This window comes from Macaca mulatta, chromosome 16 (genome assembly GCF_049350105.2).
Source record: "Macaca mulatta isolate MMU2019108-1 chromosome 16, T2T-MMU8v2.0, whole genome shotgun sequence".
In the NCBI taxonomy this organism is placed as follows: Eukaryota; Metazoa; Chordata; class Mammalia; order Primates; family Cercopithecidae; genus Macaca; species Macaca mulatta.
Window position 1 is genome coordinate 4,167,952 of NC_133421.1, and position 17,976 is coordinate 4,185,927.

Here is a 17,976-nt window from a genome sequence, read left to right on the forward strand (position 1 = left end):
GCTTTACTGCTTAGAAATTTCTTTTGCCAGATACCCTAAATCATCTTTCTCAAGTTCAAAGTTCCACAGATCTCTAGGGCAGGGGCAAAATGCTGCCAGTCTCTTTGCTAAAACATAACAAGAGTCACCTTTGCTCCAGTTCCCAACGAGTTCCTCATCTCCATCTGAGACCACCTCAGCCTGGACCTTATTGTTCATATCACTATCAGGATTTTTGTAAAAGCCATTCAACAAGTCTCTAGGAGGTTCTAAACTTTCCCATGTTTTCCTGTCGTCTGAGCCCTCCAAACTGTTCCAAACTCTGCGTGTTACCCACTTCCAAAGTCACTTCCACATTTCTGGGTAACTTTTCAGCAATTCCCCACTCTACTGGTACCAATTTACTGCATTAGTTCGTTTTCATACTGCTGATAACAGACATACCCGAAACTGGGAACAAGAAAAGGTTTAATTGGACTTACAGTTCTACATGGCTGGGGAAGCCTCAGAATCATGACAGGAAGTGAAAGGCACTAGGCACTTCTTACATGTCAGGGGCAAGAGAAAAATGAGGAAGAAGCAAAAATAGAAACCCTTGATAAACCCATCAGATCTCGTGAGACTTACTATCGCAACAATAGCATGGGAAAAACCGGCCCCATGAGTCAGTTACCTCCCCTGGGAATTCTGGGAGCTATAATTCATGTTGAAATTTGTGTGGGGACACAGCCAAACCATACCACCGGGTTTCTCCATGTTGCCCAGGCTGGTCTTGAACTCCTGGGCTCAAGTGATCCGCCTGCCTCGGCCCATCAAACTGTTGGGATTACAGGCTTGAGTCACCGCGTCCGGCCTCTGCTGACCTTTTTTTTTTTTTTTTTTTTTTTTTTTTTTTTGAGACGGAGTCTCGCTCTGTAGCCCAGGCTGGAGTGCAGTGGCTGGAACTCAGCTCACTGCAAGCTCCGCCTCCCGGGTTTACGCCATTCTCCTGTCTCAGCCTCCTGAGTAGCTGGGACTACAGGCGCCCGCCACCTCGCCCGGCTAGTTTTTTGTATTTTTTAGTAGAGACGGGGTTTCACCGTGTTAGCCAGGATGGTCTCGATCTCCTGACCTCGTGATCCGCCCGTCTCGGCCTCCCAAAGTGCTGGGATTACAGGCTTCAACCACCGCGCCCGGCCCTTTTTTTTTTTTTTGAGACGGAGTCTGGCTCTGTCACCCAGGCTGTAGTGCAGTGGCGCGATCTCGGCTCACGGCAAGCTCTACCTCCTGGGTTCAGGCCGTTCTCCTGCCTCAGCCTCCTGAGTATCTGGGACTACAGGCGCCCGCCACCACGCCCGGCTAATTTTTTGTATTTTTAGTAGAGACGAGGTTTCACCGGGTTAGCCAAAATGGTCTTGATCTCCTGACCTCATGATCCGCCCACCTGGGCCTCCCAAAATGCTGGGATTACAGGTGTGAGCCACTGCACCCAGCCTCTGCTGACCTTTTTTTTTTTTTTTTTTTTTTTTTTTTTTTTTTTTTTTGAGACGGAGTCTCACGCTGTTGCCCAGGCTGGAGTGCAGTGGCGCGATCTCGGCTCACTGCAAGCTCCGCCTCCCGGGTTCCCGCCATTCTCCTGCCTCAGCCTCCTGAGTAGCTGGGACTACAGGCGCCCGCCACCGCGCCCGGCTAATTTTTTTTTGTATTTTTAGTAGAGACGGGGTTTCACTGTGGTCTCGATCTCCTGACCTTGTGATCCGCCCGCCTCGGCCTCCCAAAGTGCTGGGATTACAGGCTTGAGCCACCGCGCCCGGCCTCTGCTGACCTTTTAAATGAAGCTTTGGCAAGTGACAATTTGAGGTTAGGAACCATTGATAATTGATGAATTACCGGAGAGGTCTTTATTTCTCCCTTCTACATCTAATAATAAACCTGATGATTTCCATTTTCATGTCATTGTGCCTCTACTGTTAACATATAATTTGTTAATTTTTGTCTTCCCTCACACACATCCTTTATTTTCTGTATTTTCCCATTTCATAAACTTCTGGTTGTCAGGGACCAGTGTAAAAAGTAGGTTTTTGTTTTTTTTTGTTTTTTTTTTTTTTTTTGAGACAGTCTTGCTCTGTCACCCAGGGTGGAGTGCAGGGGCGCTATCTTGGCTCACTGGAACCTCTGCCTCCCGGGTTCAGGTGATTCTCCTGCTTCAGCCTCCTGAGTAGCTGGGATCACAGGCATGTGCCACCATGCCCGGCTAATTTTTTTTGTATTTTTAGTAGAGACGGGGTGTCGCTATGTTGGCCAGGCTAGTCTCGAACTCCTGACCACAGGTGATCTGCCCGCCTTGGCCTCCCAAAGTGCTGGGCAGACGTGAGCCACCGCGCCCAGCCAAAAAACAGATTATTAATGATTATTTTGTAAAGGTTGTTTTGATAAGTGTGAAACTTGTTTTGTTTAACACATTTGGAAACATAAGATGGGAATCATTTAATAAATGATCACCATCTTGTTTTATAAAATTATTTTAATGCTCTGTTGTTTCCTTTCTTTCTTTTTTTTTTTTTTAACTCCTCCACTTTCTCTTTTTGTGGTGGGGTACTTACCCTAGCAATAAACACATTGTTGTTTTAGGTGCTGCACTGGATAGCAGGTACATGGATATAGTACTAGAATAGAGAATGCTTAAGAATTCTGCATTCCAAAAGCATACTAAAGCCTCTGTTTCTAGTGCTTAAGCAACAGTGATCTTGATCTCTAAGATAGTCTGGATATTGACATGCAAATGAAAAAGTCAGACTGTTCTTTGAATTATGTTTGTCATATATACAAGTTGCTTAAAAGAGAATATTAGGATACTGCCAAAATACATTTCAAAAATATTAAATCATCTTATTCATTATTTTGACTTTGGAAAGATTTGTGAACCCCCTTAAAATACACGCAATATTTTGTTTATTTTCTTTTTTTTTTTTTTTTTTTTTTTGAGACGGAGTCTAGCTCTGTTGCCCAGGCTGGAGTGCAGTGGCCGGATCTCAGCTCACTGCAAGCCCCGCCTCCCGGATTCACGCCATTCTCCTGCCTCAGCCTCCCGAGTAGCTGGGAGTACAGGCGCCCGCCACCTCGCCCGGCTAATTTTTTTTTGTATTTTAGTAGAGACGGGGTTTCACCGTGTTAGCCAGGATGGTCTCGATCTCCTGAACTCGTGATCCGCCCGTCTCGGCCTCCCAAAGTGCTGGGATTACAGGCTTGAGCCACCGCGCCCGGCCTTTGTTTATTTTCATATGTGCTTCTTTGAGAGGAGAGATCTTAGCTTTCATTATATCCTCAAATGAATCCAGTAACCTCAAAAAAGGTTGAGAACTTCTATGCCAGGTAGTATGAAAATATTACCTGATTTATTTGTACTGTTTGTTAATGTAGACTGTTCATTGCAAAATATTAATTTTAAACTCTTTCTTTAAAAATGTTCACTCCATTTAAGAACCATTTATTAGAGGCTGGGCATGGTGGCTCATGCCTGTAATCTTAGCACTTGATGGCTGAGGTGAGACAATTGCTTGAGCCCAGGAATTAAAGACCAGCCTAGGCAACATAGCAGGACCCCATCTCTAGTGGGGGTTGGGGGTAAAATTAGCTAGGCATGGTGGCATGTATCTGTGGTCCCAGCTACTCAGGAGGCTAAGGTAGGAGGATCTCTTGAGCCTAGGAGTTAGAGGCTGCAGTGAACTATGATCGATCATACCACTGTCCTCTAGCCTGGGTGACAGAGTGAGGACCCTGTCTCAAGAAAAACAGAAAAACAATAAAAACTGGGCATGGTGGTTCACGCCTGTAATCCCAGCACTTTGGGAGGCCAAGGCAGGTGGATCACTTGAGGTCAGGAGTTGGAGACCAGCCTGACCGACATGGTGAAACCCCATCTCTACTAAAAATACAAAAAAAAAAAAAAAATTAGCTGGGCATGGTGGCATGCGTCTGTAATCCCAGCTACTCGGGAGGCTGAGGCAAAACAGTCGCTTGAACCCGGGAGGTGGAGGTTGCAGTGAGCCGAGGTCGTGCCACTGCATTCCAGCCTGGGCAACAGTGAGACTCTGTCTCAAAAAAGAAAAATTATTTCTGTTTTCATGTGGTATTTTGCAATTATGTGTTAAAACATTAAAAGGCAACTGGAAAGGTATAATTGTATTCTTAAAATAAGTATGATAGTATGATAAGTATGATAGCTCAATCATATCCGCTTTCTGATAGCACAAATACTTGTTAAAGGTTAGAAAGGTTAAAGTTAGAAAATTCATAGGATGAAATAATCTGAGTTAAAGGGTGCCTTAGATGTTATCTACTATGTAGAAAATTAAATTAATTACTTGGGTTAGATAGTTGATGATAAACTTGAACCAACATCATCTTTCTTTTTTTTTTTTTTCCCCTGAGGGGAAGTCTTGCTCTGTCACCCAGAGCTGTAGTGAAGTGGCGTAATCTCGGCTCACTGTAATCGTCACTCCCGGGTTCAAGCAATTCTACTGCCTCAGCCTCCCAAGTAGCTGGGATTACAGGCGCGTGCCACCTGTATTTTTTGTATTTTTCGTATTTTTAGTAGAGATGGTTTCACCACGTTGGCCAGGCTGGTCTCAAACTCCTGATCTCGTGATCCAGCCGCCTCAACCTCCCAGAGTGCTAGGATTACAGGTGTGAGCCACTGCGCCCGGCCAACACCTTCTTTCTTAATCTGCATCCGGTGCTCATCATACCCATCATCTCTCTTTACTGTGTATCATCAATACTTCGTTTCTAATCAAAACATGAAGTACTCATCATTACACTGGGAAATATTAAATGTAGTTTGCTCTTACTGTAACCTTCCAGGTTATAGTCAGGACGAAGAGACCTCTAGTTTCTTGACCCCTCTAATCGCTATTTCAGCTCTCTTCATCATGCATTTATTGCATATACCTTGCAAACCCTCAACCCAACCCTAGATTCTTTTAAATGTGTGCCATTTCAGTGTCTGCTTTCAGACTGTCCATACTTACTGAAGAAAAATCACGTCTTTGGAGATTGACACCACTAAAAATTCATGGTCTCCATTCTAAAAAATGTCTTTATTTACCAGTTTCTTTTCTCTTATTATTCATTGTAACTATATCGAGCCTCTTAATGTCTCTTCCTTATTCCTGCTCTTCAGTAAATGACCTTGCTGTCTGTTTTCCAGAGATGTAAAAACATATATACATCTTTTTCTCCTTTCTTTCCAACACCATGTAAGAAGTGACCCATCTTTATGTGTAAGGCTTCTATTCTACACCTGGATCCCGTTCTTTCCCCTTCCTCTTCCCTTAGGTCTTTCTTCTACTGAGTTCTCCTTCTGATCTTTTTTTTGTTTGTTTTATTTTTCCATAAGTTATTGGGGAACAGGTATTGTTTGGTTACATGAGTAAGTTCTTTAGTGGTGAGATTTGTGAGATTTTGGTGCACCTGTCATCCGACCAGTATATACTGGACCATATTTGTAGTCTTATCCCTCGCCCCTCTTGCACTCTTCCCCTCAAGCCCCCAAAGTCGATTGTATCATTCTTACACCTTTGCATCCTCATAGCTTAGCTCCCACGTCAATGAGAATATATGACATTTGGCTTTCCATTCCTGAGTTACTTCAATTAGAATAGTAGTCTCCAGTCTCATCCAGATCACTGCAAATGCTGTTCATTCATTCATTTTTATGGCTGCATAGTATTCCACTGTGGATGTATCGATAGAGTTTGGTGTGTGTGCGTGTGTATATACATGTATATATGTATATATACTCACACATACATAAAACATATACACACACATATATATAAAACATATAAACGTATGTTTATATATATGTGTGTATATGTATATACACACACACACCAGTTTATTCACTAATTGATGGGCATTTGAATTGGTTGCACGATTTTGCAGTTGTGAATTGTGCTGCTGTAAACACCTGTGTGCAAGTTATCTTTTTAGAATAATGACTTCTTTTCCTCTGGGTAGATACCCAGAAGTGGGACTGCTGGATCAAATGGTAGTTCTCCTTTTAGTTCTTGAAGGAATCTCCACACTGTTTGCCATAGTGGTTGTACTAGTTTACACTCCCACCAGCAGTGTTTGTACTAGTTTACACTCCCACCAGCGGTGTTCGTACTAGTTTACACTCCCACCAGTGGTGTTCAAGTGTTCCATGTTCACAATATCCACCCTAACATCTGCTGTTTTTTGATATTTTGATTGTGGTCATTCTTGCAAAAGTAAGCTGGTATTGCATTGTGATTTTGATTTGCATTTCCCTGATCATTAGTGATGTTGAGCTTTTTTTTTTTCTTTCATTCTTTTTTTTTTTTTTTTGAGATGGAGTCTCATACTGTTCCCCAGGCTGGAGGGCAATGGCACGATCTTGGCTCACTGCAACCTCCGCCTCCTAGGTTCAAGTGATTCTCCTGCCTCAGCCTCCCTAGTAGCTGGGATATCAAGCGCCTGCTGCCACGCCCGGCTAATTTTTTGTATTTTTAGTAGAGATGGGGTTTCACTATGTTGGCCAGGCTGGTCTCTCAAATTCCTGACCTCGTGATCCACCCGCCTCAGCCTCCCAAAATGCTGGGATTACAGACATGAGCCACCGCACCTAGGTGCAGTTTTTTTTTTTTTTTTTGAGACGGAGTCTGGCTGTGTTGTCCAGGCTGGAGCGCAGTGGCCGGATCTCAGCTCACTGCAAGCTCCACCTCCCGGGTTTACGCCATTCTCCTGCCTCAGCCTCCCGAGTAGCTGGGACTACAGGCGCCCACCACCTCGCCCGGCTAGGTTTTTTTTTTTTTTTTTTTTTTGTATTTTTTAGTAGAGACGGGGTTTCACCGTGTTAGCCAGGATGGTCTCGATCTCCTGACCTCGTGATTCGCCCGTCTCGGCCTCCCAAAGTGCTGGGATTACAGGCTTGAGCCACCGTGCCCGGCCCTGGGTGCAGTTTTTTTTATATGTTTGTTGGCCATTTGTATATCTTCTTTTGAGAATTGTCTATTCATGTCTTAGCCAACTTTTTGATGGGATTATTTGTTTTTTCTTACTGATTTGTTTGAGTTCATTGTAGATTCTGGATATTAGTCCTTTGTCAGATGTATAGATTGTGAAGATTTTTTCCCACCCTGTGGGTTGTCTGTTTACTCTGCTGACTGTTCGTTTTGCTGTCCAAAAGCTCTTCAGTTTAATTAGGTCCCAGCTATTTATCTTTGTTTTTATTGCATTTGCTTTTGGGTTCTTGGTCATGAAATTCTTGCCTAAGCCAATGTCTAGAAGGGTTTTTCCAGTGTTATCTTCTAGAATTTTTAGTTTCAGATCTTAGGTTTAAGTCCTTAATCCATCCTGAGTTGACTTTTGTATAAGGTGAGAGATGAGTATGCAGTTTCATTTTCCTATATGTGGCTAGCCAATTATCCCAGCACCATTTATTGAAAAGGTTTATGTGTTTGTTTGCTTTGTTGAAGATCAGTTGGCTATAAGTATTTGGGTTTATTTCTGGGTTCTCTATTCTGTTCCATTGGTCTATGTGCCTATTTTTATACCAGTGCCACGCTGTTTTGGTGACTATGGCCTTATAGTATAGTTTGAAATCAGATAGCGTGATGCCTCCAGATTTGTTCTTTTTGCTGCTTAGTCTTACTTTGGCTATGCAGTCTCTTTTTTGGTTCCATATGAATTTTGGAATCATTTTTTATAATTCTTTGAAGAATGGTGGTATTTTGATGGGGACTGTGTTGAGTTTGTAGAAAGCTTTTGGCAGTATGGTAATTTTCACAATATTCTACCCATCCATGAGCATGGGATGTGTTTCCATTTGTTTGTGTCATCTCTGATTTCTTTCCGCAGCGTTTTGTAGTTTTCCTTGTAGATGTCTTTTGACTCCTTGGTTAGGTATATTCTTAAGTATTTTGTTTGTGGCTGTTGTGAAAGGGGTTGAGTTCTTGATTTGATTCTCCACTTAGTCGCCCTTGGTGTATAGAAGAGCTCCTGATTTGCATACATTAATCTTTAATCCAGAAACTTTGCTGGAATCTTTTATCAGTTCTAGGAGCTTTCTGGAGGATTCTTTAGGGTTTTCAAGGTAAACAATCATATCGTCAGCAAACAGTGACAGTTTGACTTCCTCTTTACCGACTTGGATGCCCTTTATTTCTTTCTCTTCTCTGATTGCTCTGGCAAGGACGTCCAGTACTATGTTGAAGAGGAGTGGTGAGAGTGGGCATCCTTGTCTTGTTCCAGTTCTCAGAGGGAATGCTTTCAACTTTTCCCCATTCAGTATTATGTTGGCTGTGGGTTTGTCATAGTTGGCTTTTATTATGTTAAGGTATTTCCCTTGTATGCTGATTTTGCAGAGAGTTTTAATCATAAAGGGATGCTGGATTTTGTTGAATGCTTTTTCTATGTCTATTGAGATGATCATGTGGTTTTTGTTTTTAATTCTGTATGTGTTGTATCATATTTGTTGACCTGTGTATTTAAACCATCCCTGCATCCCTGGTGTGAAACCTACTTGATCATGGTGGATTATCTTTTTGATACGTTGTTGGATTTGGTTAACTAGTATTTTGTTAAGGATTTTAGCATCTATGTTCATCAAGGATATTGGTCTGCAATTTCCTTTTTTGGTTGTGTCCTTTCCTGGTTTTGGTATTAGGGTGATGCTGGCTTCATAAAATGAATTAGGGAGGGTTCTTTCTTTGTCTGTCTTGTGGAATAGTATCAGAAGGATTGGTACCAACTATTCTTTGAACGTCTGGTAGAATTCTGCTGTGAATTCGTCTGATCCTGGACCTTTTTTTGTTGGTAATTTCTTAATTACCGTTTCAGTTTCACTGCTTGTTATTGGTCTGTTCAGGGTATCTTAATTCTTCCTGATTTATGCGAGGAGGGTTGTATTTTTCCAAGGTTGTATTTTTTGTTTGTTTGTTTCAATTTCGTTTAGTTCTGCTCTGATCTTGGTTATGTGTTTTCTTCTGTTGGGTTTGGGTTTGGTTCGTTCCTGTTTCTCTAGTTCCTTGAGGTGTGACCTTAGATTGTCTGTCTTTGCTCCTTTAGATTTTTGATGTAGACATTTAGGGATATGAACTTGCCTCTTAGCACTGCCTTTGCTGTATCCCAGAGGTTTTGATAGGTTGTGTCATTATTGTTATTCAGTTCGAATGATTCTTTAATTTCCATCTTGATTTCGTTTTTGACCCAATGCACATTCAAGAACAGGTTATTTAATTTCCATGTATTTGCATGGTTTTGAAGGTTCCTTTTGGAGTTTATTTTCAATTTTATTCCATTGTCTGAGAGAGTGCTTGATATAATTTCAGTTTTCTTAAATTTATTGAGGTCTGCCTCGTTTTGTGGTCTATCTTGGAGAAAGTTCCATGCGCTGTTGAAATTCAGAATGTATAGTCTGTGTTTATTGGATGAAATGTTCTGTGTATAGATTAAGTCCATTTGTTCCAGGGTATAGTTTAAATCCATTGTTCCTTTGTTGACTTTCTGTCTTGATGACCTGTCTAGTGCTGTCGGTGGAGTATTGAAGTCCCCCACTATTATTGTGTTGCTCTCTGTCTCATTTATTAGGTCTATTAGTAATTGTTTTCTAAATTTGGGCACTCCAGTGTTAGGTGCATACATATGTTTAGGATTGTGGTATTTTCCTGTTGGACAAGGCCTTTTACTATTATATAACGTTCCTCTTTGTCTCTTTTAACTGCTGTTGCTTTAAAATTTGTTTTGTCTTACATTAGAATAGCTGCCCCTGCTTGCTTTTGGTGTCCATTTGCGTGAAATGCCCTTTTCCACACTGTACTTTAAATTTATGTGAGTCCCTATGCGTTAGGTGAGTCTCCTGAAGGCTGCAGATGGTTGGGGAGTTCTTATTCAGTCTGCAGTTCTGTATCTTTTTTTTTTTTTTTTTTTTGAGAGGGAGTCTCGCTCTGTGGCCCAGGCTGGAGTGCAGTGGCCGGATCTCAGCTCACTGCAAGCTCCGCCTCCCGGGTTCACGCCATTCTCCTGCCTCAGCCTCCCGAGTAGCTGGGACTACAGGCGCCCGCCACCTCGCCCGGCTAGTTTTTTGTAGTTTTTGGTAGAGACGGGGTTTCACTGTGTTAGCCAGGATGGTCTTGATCTCCTGACCTCGTGATCCGCCCATCTCGGCCTCCCAAAGTGCTGGGATTACAGGCTTGAGCCACCGCGCCCAGCCGGTTCTGTATCTTTTAAGTGGAGTATTTAATCCATTTACATTCAATGTTAGTATTGAAATGTGAGGTATCCTTGCATTCATCACGCTCTTTGTTGCCTGTGTACTTTGGGTTTTTTTTGTTTTTTGCTTTTGCTTTTTAACTTGTATTTTTGTTTTGTAGGTCCTATGTGATTTATGCTTTAAAAAGGTTCTGTTTTGATGTGTTTCAAGGATTTGTTTCAAGATTTAGAGCTCTGTTTAGCAGTTATTGTAATGGTGGCTTGGTAATGGTGAATTCTCTCAGCATTTGTTTGTCTGAAAATGACTGTAGCTTTCCTTCATACATGATGCTTAGTTTCACTGTGTATAAAATTCTTGGCTGATGATTGTTTTGTTTGAGGAGGCTGAAGATAAGGCCCTAATCCTTTCTAGCTTGTAGGGTTTCTGCTGAGAAATCTGCTGTTAATCTGATAGGTTTTCCTTTATAGGTTACCTGTCTTCTGTCTCACAGTTCTTTCCTTCCTCTTAACTTTGGATAACCTGATGACAGTGTGCCTAGTGAAGATCTTTTTGCAGTGACTTTCCCAGGTGTTCCTTGTGCTTCTTGTATTTGGATGTCTAGGTCTCTAGCAAGGCCTGGGGAGTTTCCTCAGTTATTCTTCCAAATATGTTTTCCAAGCTTTTAGAATTCTCTTCTTCTTCAGGAACACTGATTATTCTTAGGTTTGGTCATTTAACATAATCCCAGACATCTTGGAGGCTTTGTTCATATATTCTTGTTCTTTTTTCTTTGTCTTTGTTGGGTTGGGTTGGGTTACTGTCTTCAAGCTGGTAATTGAAAATAGACATGATTTAAATATCTAGCAATAAAAGATTGTTAAAAATAGTACATCCACATGATCAGATATCATGCAGTCATTAAAAATTAAGACAAGGCCAGGCACGGTGGCCCACGCCTGCAATCCCAGCACTTTGGGAGGCTGAGGCGGTGGTTCACCTGAGGTCATGAGTTCGAGACCAGCCTGACCGACATGGTGAAACCTTGTCTCTACTAAAAATACAAAAATTAGCCAGGTGTGGTGGCGTGTGCTTGTAGTCCCAGCTTTGGGAGGCTGAGGCAGGAGAATCGCTAGAACCCAGGAGGCAGAGGCTGCGGTGAGCCAAGGTGGGACCACTGCACTCCAGCCTGGGTAACAGAGCAAGATGCTCTGTCTCAAAAAAAGAAAGGAAAGGAAAAAGAAAACTTGGCCCAGGCTATCTGCCTTCCAGCAGTGAAAGAAAAGGGCTTTAGTTCTTCCCCAGCCTGTGATGTCTGCATGCCGGATTTGCACCCTCCCCTGAGTTCTGGCCAGGAGGCTTCCCACCCCATTCAAATGGGTACAAAATTTGGCTAGAGAATTCCTTCTTCCTGTGGGGTTTTACCCCCTGCTCCTCTGGCCACCCTCCCTGTGGTGCCAGGCAAGAATGGGCTGCTTGGGGACCCAGTGAGCTCCCAGGGCCTTTTTGCTGCTTCCTCTACCCCTGCATTTCGCTTGGCTCTCTAAGTTAAAGTCTGAAACTTCAACCGCAAACAGAACTTCAGTTTCTCTAGTGGGGGTGTGCTCAGGAGAGGAGGGGCTTTCTTTCTCAATTCCCGCAGCTGGGGCACTCACAGTACTTGGGGTGTCTCCCGGGTCCTGCAGGAGCAATCCACTTCCTTCAGAGGGTCTGTGGATCCTCTTAGGACTGCTGGTTGGTTCTTGCAGTGGATCTGGAGCTAAAATTCACAGTGCAAGCCTCTGCATGCTGCTCTATCCAGAGCTGCAATCTAGTCCTGCCTGCCGTCTGCCATGATCCGTTAATTCCTCTCCTTCTGATTTTTAAAACATGTTTTATTATGGAAAACGTCAGACCCTTACACAAAGTTAGAGAATAGTGTAATGAACCCTTATGTACCCGTTACCCAGCCTCAACAGTTAGCAGTTCAAAACCTGTCTTGTTTCATATATCTGTCTCATTCACTGTCATTACCCAAGTCACAGACATGATATTATTTTACTTTGATTTGATGTAGTTTTTACATTGTGTATCTTCTTTTTGTAGAGATGGGGTCTTGCTGTGTTGCTCAGGCTGGTCTTGAACTCCTGGCCTCAAGCAATCCTCCTGCCTTGGCCTCCCGACATCTTGGGATTTCAGGTGTGAGCCTCCACACTCAGCCTCATTGTGTATTTCTGAAAGACTTTTAAAAATAACCACAATACTGTTATCACTTCTTAAAAATTTCAGTTATTTAGTATTGCCAGATGTCCAGCCAGTGTTCAGATTTCTCCAAGTTTGTTCATTGGTTTATATTACAATTTGTCCAAATCTAGATCTAAATTAAGTCTGTAAATTGCAATTGGTTGATATGTCACTTGTCTCACTTGATCCATAGGTTTCCCTTTCTATCTCATTTTTCTTCCCTTGGTATTTATAGAAGAAATTTGGTCATTTGTTTTATAGGACTTTTCACAGTCTAGATTTTGCTGATTGTATCCTCATGGTGTTCTGTAACATAGAGTTGGTCCTCTGTATCTGTGGGTTCTGCGTCTGTGAATTCAATCCCGGATTGAAAACATTAGAAAAAATACATCTGTACTGAATATATACAGACTTTTATTCTTGTCATTCTCTTAATAATATAACAACTATTTATATAATATTTACATTGTATTGAGTATTATATGTAATCCAGAGATGATTTATATTATAGGGGAAGATATGCATAGGTTATATGAAAATACTACACCATATTATACCAGGGACTTGAGCGACCTCGGGTATCAAAATCCTGGAGGTCCCAGAACCATTGCCCCATGGATACTGAGGTGTACATTGTATTCATCTACCCTCTATCCTTCTTGCAGATTGATAGTTGAAGCCAGAGGCTTGATTCATGTTTGATTTTTGTGGCAAGAATACTTCATAGGTGGTAGTTGTTATTCTATCACTACACCAATATAAACTACAGTTACATAGATATAGAACTGTAATCATACCATGATCTGGTTGTCTTGTTGTTTTACTAGGCTTTGGTTAATTCTTTCTTCATTTCTCCTATGGTCTTTTTCTCCACCATCAAGATTTCTTTTTTCTTTTTCTTTTTCTTTTTTTTTTTTTTTCTTTTGAGCTGGACCTTCACTCTGTTGCCGGGACTGGAGTGCAGTGATGCAGTCTCAGCTCACTGCAGCCTCTGCTTCCCAGGTTCCAGCACTTCTCCTCCCTCAGCCTCCCGAGTAGCTGGGATTGCAGGTGCCTGCTACCATGACTGGCTAATTTTTGTATTTTCAGTAGAGATGGGGTTTCGCCATGTTGGTCAGGCTGATCTCGAACTCCTGACCTCAGGTGATCCACCTGCCTGGGCCTCCCAAAGCGCTGGGATTACAGACATGAGCTACCCCGCCCAGCCAGGATTTCTCTCTTTTTTTTTTTTTAAGTTGTAAGGCGTCATACCTAGATTATTAGGATTTAAGTATATAATTTGGCTGGGGGGAAAAAAACAGAGAAAAACTGTTTTTCAATATTTTCATCTACTTTAAAAATATTTATTTATGGTACAAACTAGCCGGGCGAGGTGGCGGGCGCCTGTAGTCCCAGCTACTGGGGAGGCTGAGGCAGGAGAATGGCGTAAACCCGGGAGGCGGAGCTTGCAGTGAGCTGAGATCCGGCCACTGCACTCCAGCCTGGGCGGCAGAGCGAGACTCCGTCTCAAAAACAAACAAACAAACAAAAATATTTATTTATGGTACCATCGCTGCTTCATCTCTTTCCTCATTTAAATATTATTTCTGCCACGTGAAACCATTCTCATCAAGGTTATCAATGAACTCCTTGCTGAATACAACAGACCCATCCAACCTTACTTTTAAGCTTGATAGTTGGACAGCTTTGGATACTGTTGATTGCTTCCTTGAAATACTCTCTTGGCTTTTGAGACATACTCTCTCCTCTTTTTCTTTTACCTCTTGAACTGTTACTTTTAGCCTTAGTTGTAGGCTCTTTTAAATATAGGTGTTGCTCTGCACAATCTCCATGGGTAATCTTATCCACTGCTGTGGTTTCAGTAAACATGTCTAAATAGTACCAAATCTTTTTTTTTTTTTTAATAGGTTGGTTCTCTTCAGAACTAACTTGTTTGTTACAGCTTCGTACTGGAAATTTCACAGGCATCTTAGAATCAACATATCTAAAATGGAGTTAATCATACTTTCCTCATCCCCTCACACATTCTACTTTCCTGTTCAATTTAGTTTAGTTTTTTTGTTTTTTGAGACGGAGTCTCGCTCTGTTGCCCACCCTGGAGCGTGATTTCGGCTCAGCTGCAACCTCCGCCTCCCAGGTTCAAGCGATTCTCCTGCCTCAGCCTCTCAAGTAGCTGGGATTACAGGCGCTCGCCACCACACCCAGCTAATTTTTGTATTTTTAGTAGAGACGGGGTGGTTTCGCCATGTTGGCCAGACTGGTCTTGAACTCCTGACCTCAGGTGATCCACCCACCTTGGCCTCCCAAAGTCCTGAGATTACAGGCATGAGCCACCGCGCTCCATCTCAACTTAGTTGTAAGCCAGAAATCACTTGACTCCTTGACTGACTTTCTCCCTTTCTTACTGTCCACGTTGAGTCACTAGTCCTGTAAGATTTACCCAGTAAACAACTTTAATGCATCTCATTCTCTTTATTTACTCCTGTTGTCCTAACATAGACCTCTGTCATCTGTCACCTTCATTACTGCAAGCTTCCTTTCTGGTCTGTTCTTCACTATGTAAATGAGAGTGATTTTTTTCTAAAAAACTTATCTAATGGCTCCCCATTGGCCCTGGGATAAATTATAAAGACCTGAGTTTATTTTGTGGCCTGTTTGCTTGCTGAGCTTCACCCTGTGCCATCGCCCACAGGTGGCAATACTTGTCACATTATTCAAGCTGTTTTAATTGCCCTCTTGGCTGACTCTTCCAGTAGACTGTAACTTCTTGAATGTAAAGACCAAGTCCAGCCGGGCGTAGTTGCTCACACCCGTAATCCCAAGCACTTTGGGAGACCAAGGCAGGTGGATCACTTCAAGTCAAGAGTTTGAAACGAGCCTGGCCAACATGGTGAAACCCCGTCTCTACTAAAAATACAAAAAGTAGCCAGGCATGGTGGTGGTTGCCTGTAATCTCAGCTACTCAGGAGGCTGAGGCAGGAGAATCACTTGAAACTGGGAGGTGGAGGTTGCAGTGAGCTGAGATTGTGCCACTGCACTCCAGCCTGAGCAACCAGTGAAACTCTGTCTCCAAAAAAAAAGACCAAGTCCTTTTCCCCATTAAACATGGTATTTAAGACAATACCTAGCACGTACTATAAATTAAGTGTTCTTTATATGTTTGTTGAATGAATAAGTTTGTTCAGTACACCAATGTATTTAATGATTTGTGTATGTGTTTTATCATTATTAGGTAATCCTACTGTGCCAGTACTGTCATCATTCTTTTATTTTTATTTCTTAAGAGACAGAGTTTCTCTCTGGCACCCAGCCTGGAGTACAGTGCCACAATCATGGTTCACTGCAGTCTTGACTTCCTGGGCTCAAGCAGCCTTTCTGCCTCTGCCTCCTGAGTAGCTGGGACTGACTACAGGCGTGTGCCACCATGCCTGGCCAGTTTTTTTTTACTTCTTGTAGAGACAGGGTCTCGCTGTGTTTCCCAGGCGGGTCTCAAACTCTTGGGTTTAAGCAGTCCTCCCACCTCAGCCTCCCGAAGTGTTGGGATTACAGGCATGAGCCACCATGCACAACACTGTCATTATTCTTGTACATTGATTTGCTTTTTTGGCTAGCAGAGGTCTGTTTATAATTAAATTGGACTCTGTAATATACATCATATGGGGGGAGTTTTTTCTGATTAAAGCAGGGATTTTTGCCATAACTTATTTTCACTCTATATAATTGGACCAGGCATGGTGACTCACGCGTGTAATCCTAGGACTTTGGGAGGCCGAGGCAGGAGGATTGCTTGAGTTCAGAAATTTGAGACCAGCCTAGGCAATGTGGCAAAACCCAGCCTCTACAAAAACACACACACACACAGAGAAAATTAGCTGGGGTTGGTGGCACATGCCTGTAGTCTTAGCTACTCAAGAGGCTGAGGTTGGGGGATACCTGAGCCCAGCAGGTTGAGACTGCAATGAACCATGATTGTGCTGCCACTGTATGCCAGCCTGGACAACAAAATAAGACCCCATCTCAAAAAAGAAAAATATGAAGAAGAGTGACGCTTGAATAATTGGGAGTTATTAAGTACCAAAGAAGTATGGTTTACTGGGTTGTTTGTTGTGTTTGGTTCCACTTCCACTATTTCTTAGTGATACCAATCATATTTCTCAGAATTTAGATGGAGTGATAGTGATGGCTTTCGGCTGTCATTTGTAGTTAGCTGGGCTCCAGGTCAGAAGAGTCATTAAGGATTATAAAATAAATTCCTGCTTTTATTTACTAGAATTGTTCTTCAGATGAGGGTCTCTAATGGAATAGCAGTTGCCATAGTGAGCTGTCACTCTGTCACTCAGGGCTCATGTTCGTTTTTTGTTTGTTTGTTTTTGAGACGGAGTCTCCCTCTGTTGCCCAGGCTGGAGTGCAGTGGCATGATATCAGCTCACTGCAACCTCTGCCTCCCAGGTTCAAGCGATTTCTGGCAAATTTTTGTATTTTTAGTAGAGACAGGGTTTCACCATGTTGGCCAGGCTGGTCGCAAACTCCTGATCTCAGTGGTCCGCCCGCCTCAGCCTCCCAAAGTGCTGGGATTACAGGCGTGAGCCACCATGCCTGGCCTCAGGGCTCATATTTGAAACCCGAAGGTATGCTCCCCGCCCCCCCCCCCACTTTAAAAGAAATTGGGTCTCGCTTTGTCACCTTGACTGGAGTGCAGTGGCATGATTTTACCTACCATAACCTTGAACTCCTGGGTGGCGAGCACTCCTCCTGCCTTAGCTTCTGAAGTAAGCATGCACCATCACACCTACCTAATTTTAAACATTTTCTGTAGAAACGGGGCCTCCTATGTTTCCCAGCTGGTCTTGAACTCCTGAGCTCAAGTCATCCTCCTGCCTTAACCTCCCAAAGTGCTGGGATTACATGTGTGAGCCACCATACCCGCCTCTCATTTTTCTTTCTTCACTGGCTTATTCATTACTGTATTCCCAGTGTCTGGAGCAGTGACTACAATGGCATTTGAAAGGTACTCAGGAAATGGTCCTTTAACTCTTCTGTCCATGATAGGTTTCTAGATTGGTTATCCCACAGGGTCTTCATTATATGTTGATTTCATATCATTTGGTAGCCTCTATTTTAAATAAGACCATCTCAAATACGTTTCTTAATTCAGTGCATTGGTTAAGAGAGCATAAGATTCTAGCACTTTGGGAGGCTGAGGCGGGAGTATCCCATGAACATAGGAGTTTGAGATCAGCAATGTAGGGAGACCTGTCTCTACAACAAAAAAATTAAAAATTAACTGGACATGGTGGTGTGTGCCTGTAGTCCCAGCTGCTTGGGAGGCTGAGGTGGGAGGATCGCTTAAGCCCAGAGGGGAAAGGCTGCCATAAGCTGTGATCATGGCACTGCGCACTCCAACCTGTGTGAGAACCTGTCTCCAAAAAAAAAAAAAAAAGCCTAAGATTGCTAAGCAGTAGTGTATGTTATAAATACCGGCCATTCTCAGGTTGTTGGTGACTAACATTCAACATTGAAGGTTACTTCAGTTATAGTTGGCACTGTTGGGCTTGTGCAGTTCATGAAACCCTTATCTGTTT

The 17,976-nt window shown here is 42.7% G+C and overlaps 1 protein-coding gene across 3 annotated transcripts in view; it reads left to right on the forward strand.

Moving 5' to 3' along the window:
• Positions 1-17,976, forward strand: part of PAFAH1B1 (platelet activating factor acetylhydrolase 1b regulatory subunit 1) — a 107,974-nt gene that overhangs the window by 34,214 nt on the left and 55,784 nt on the right.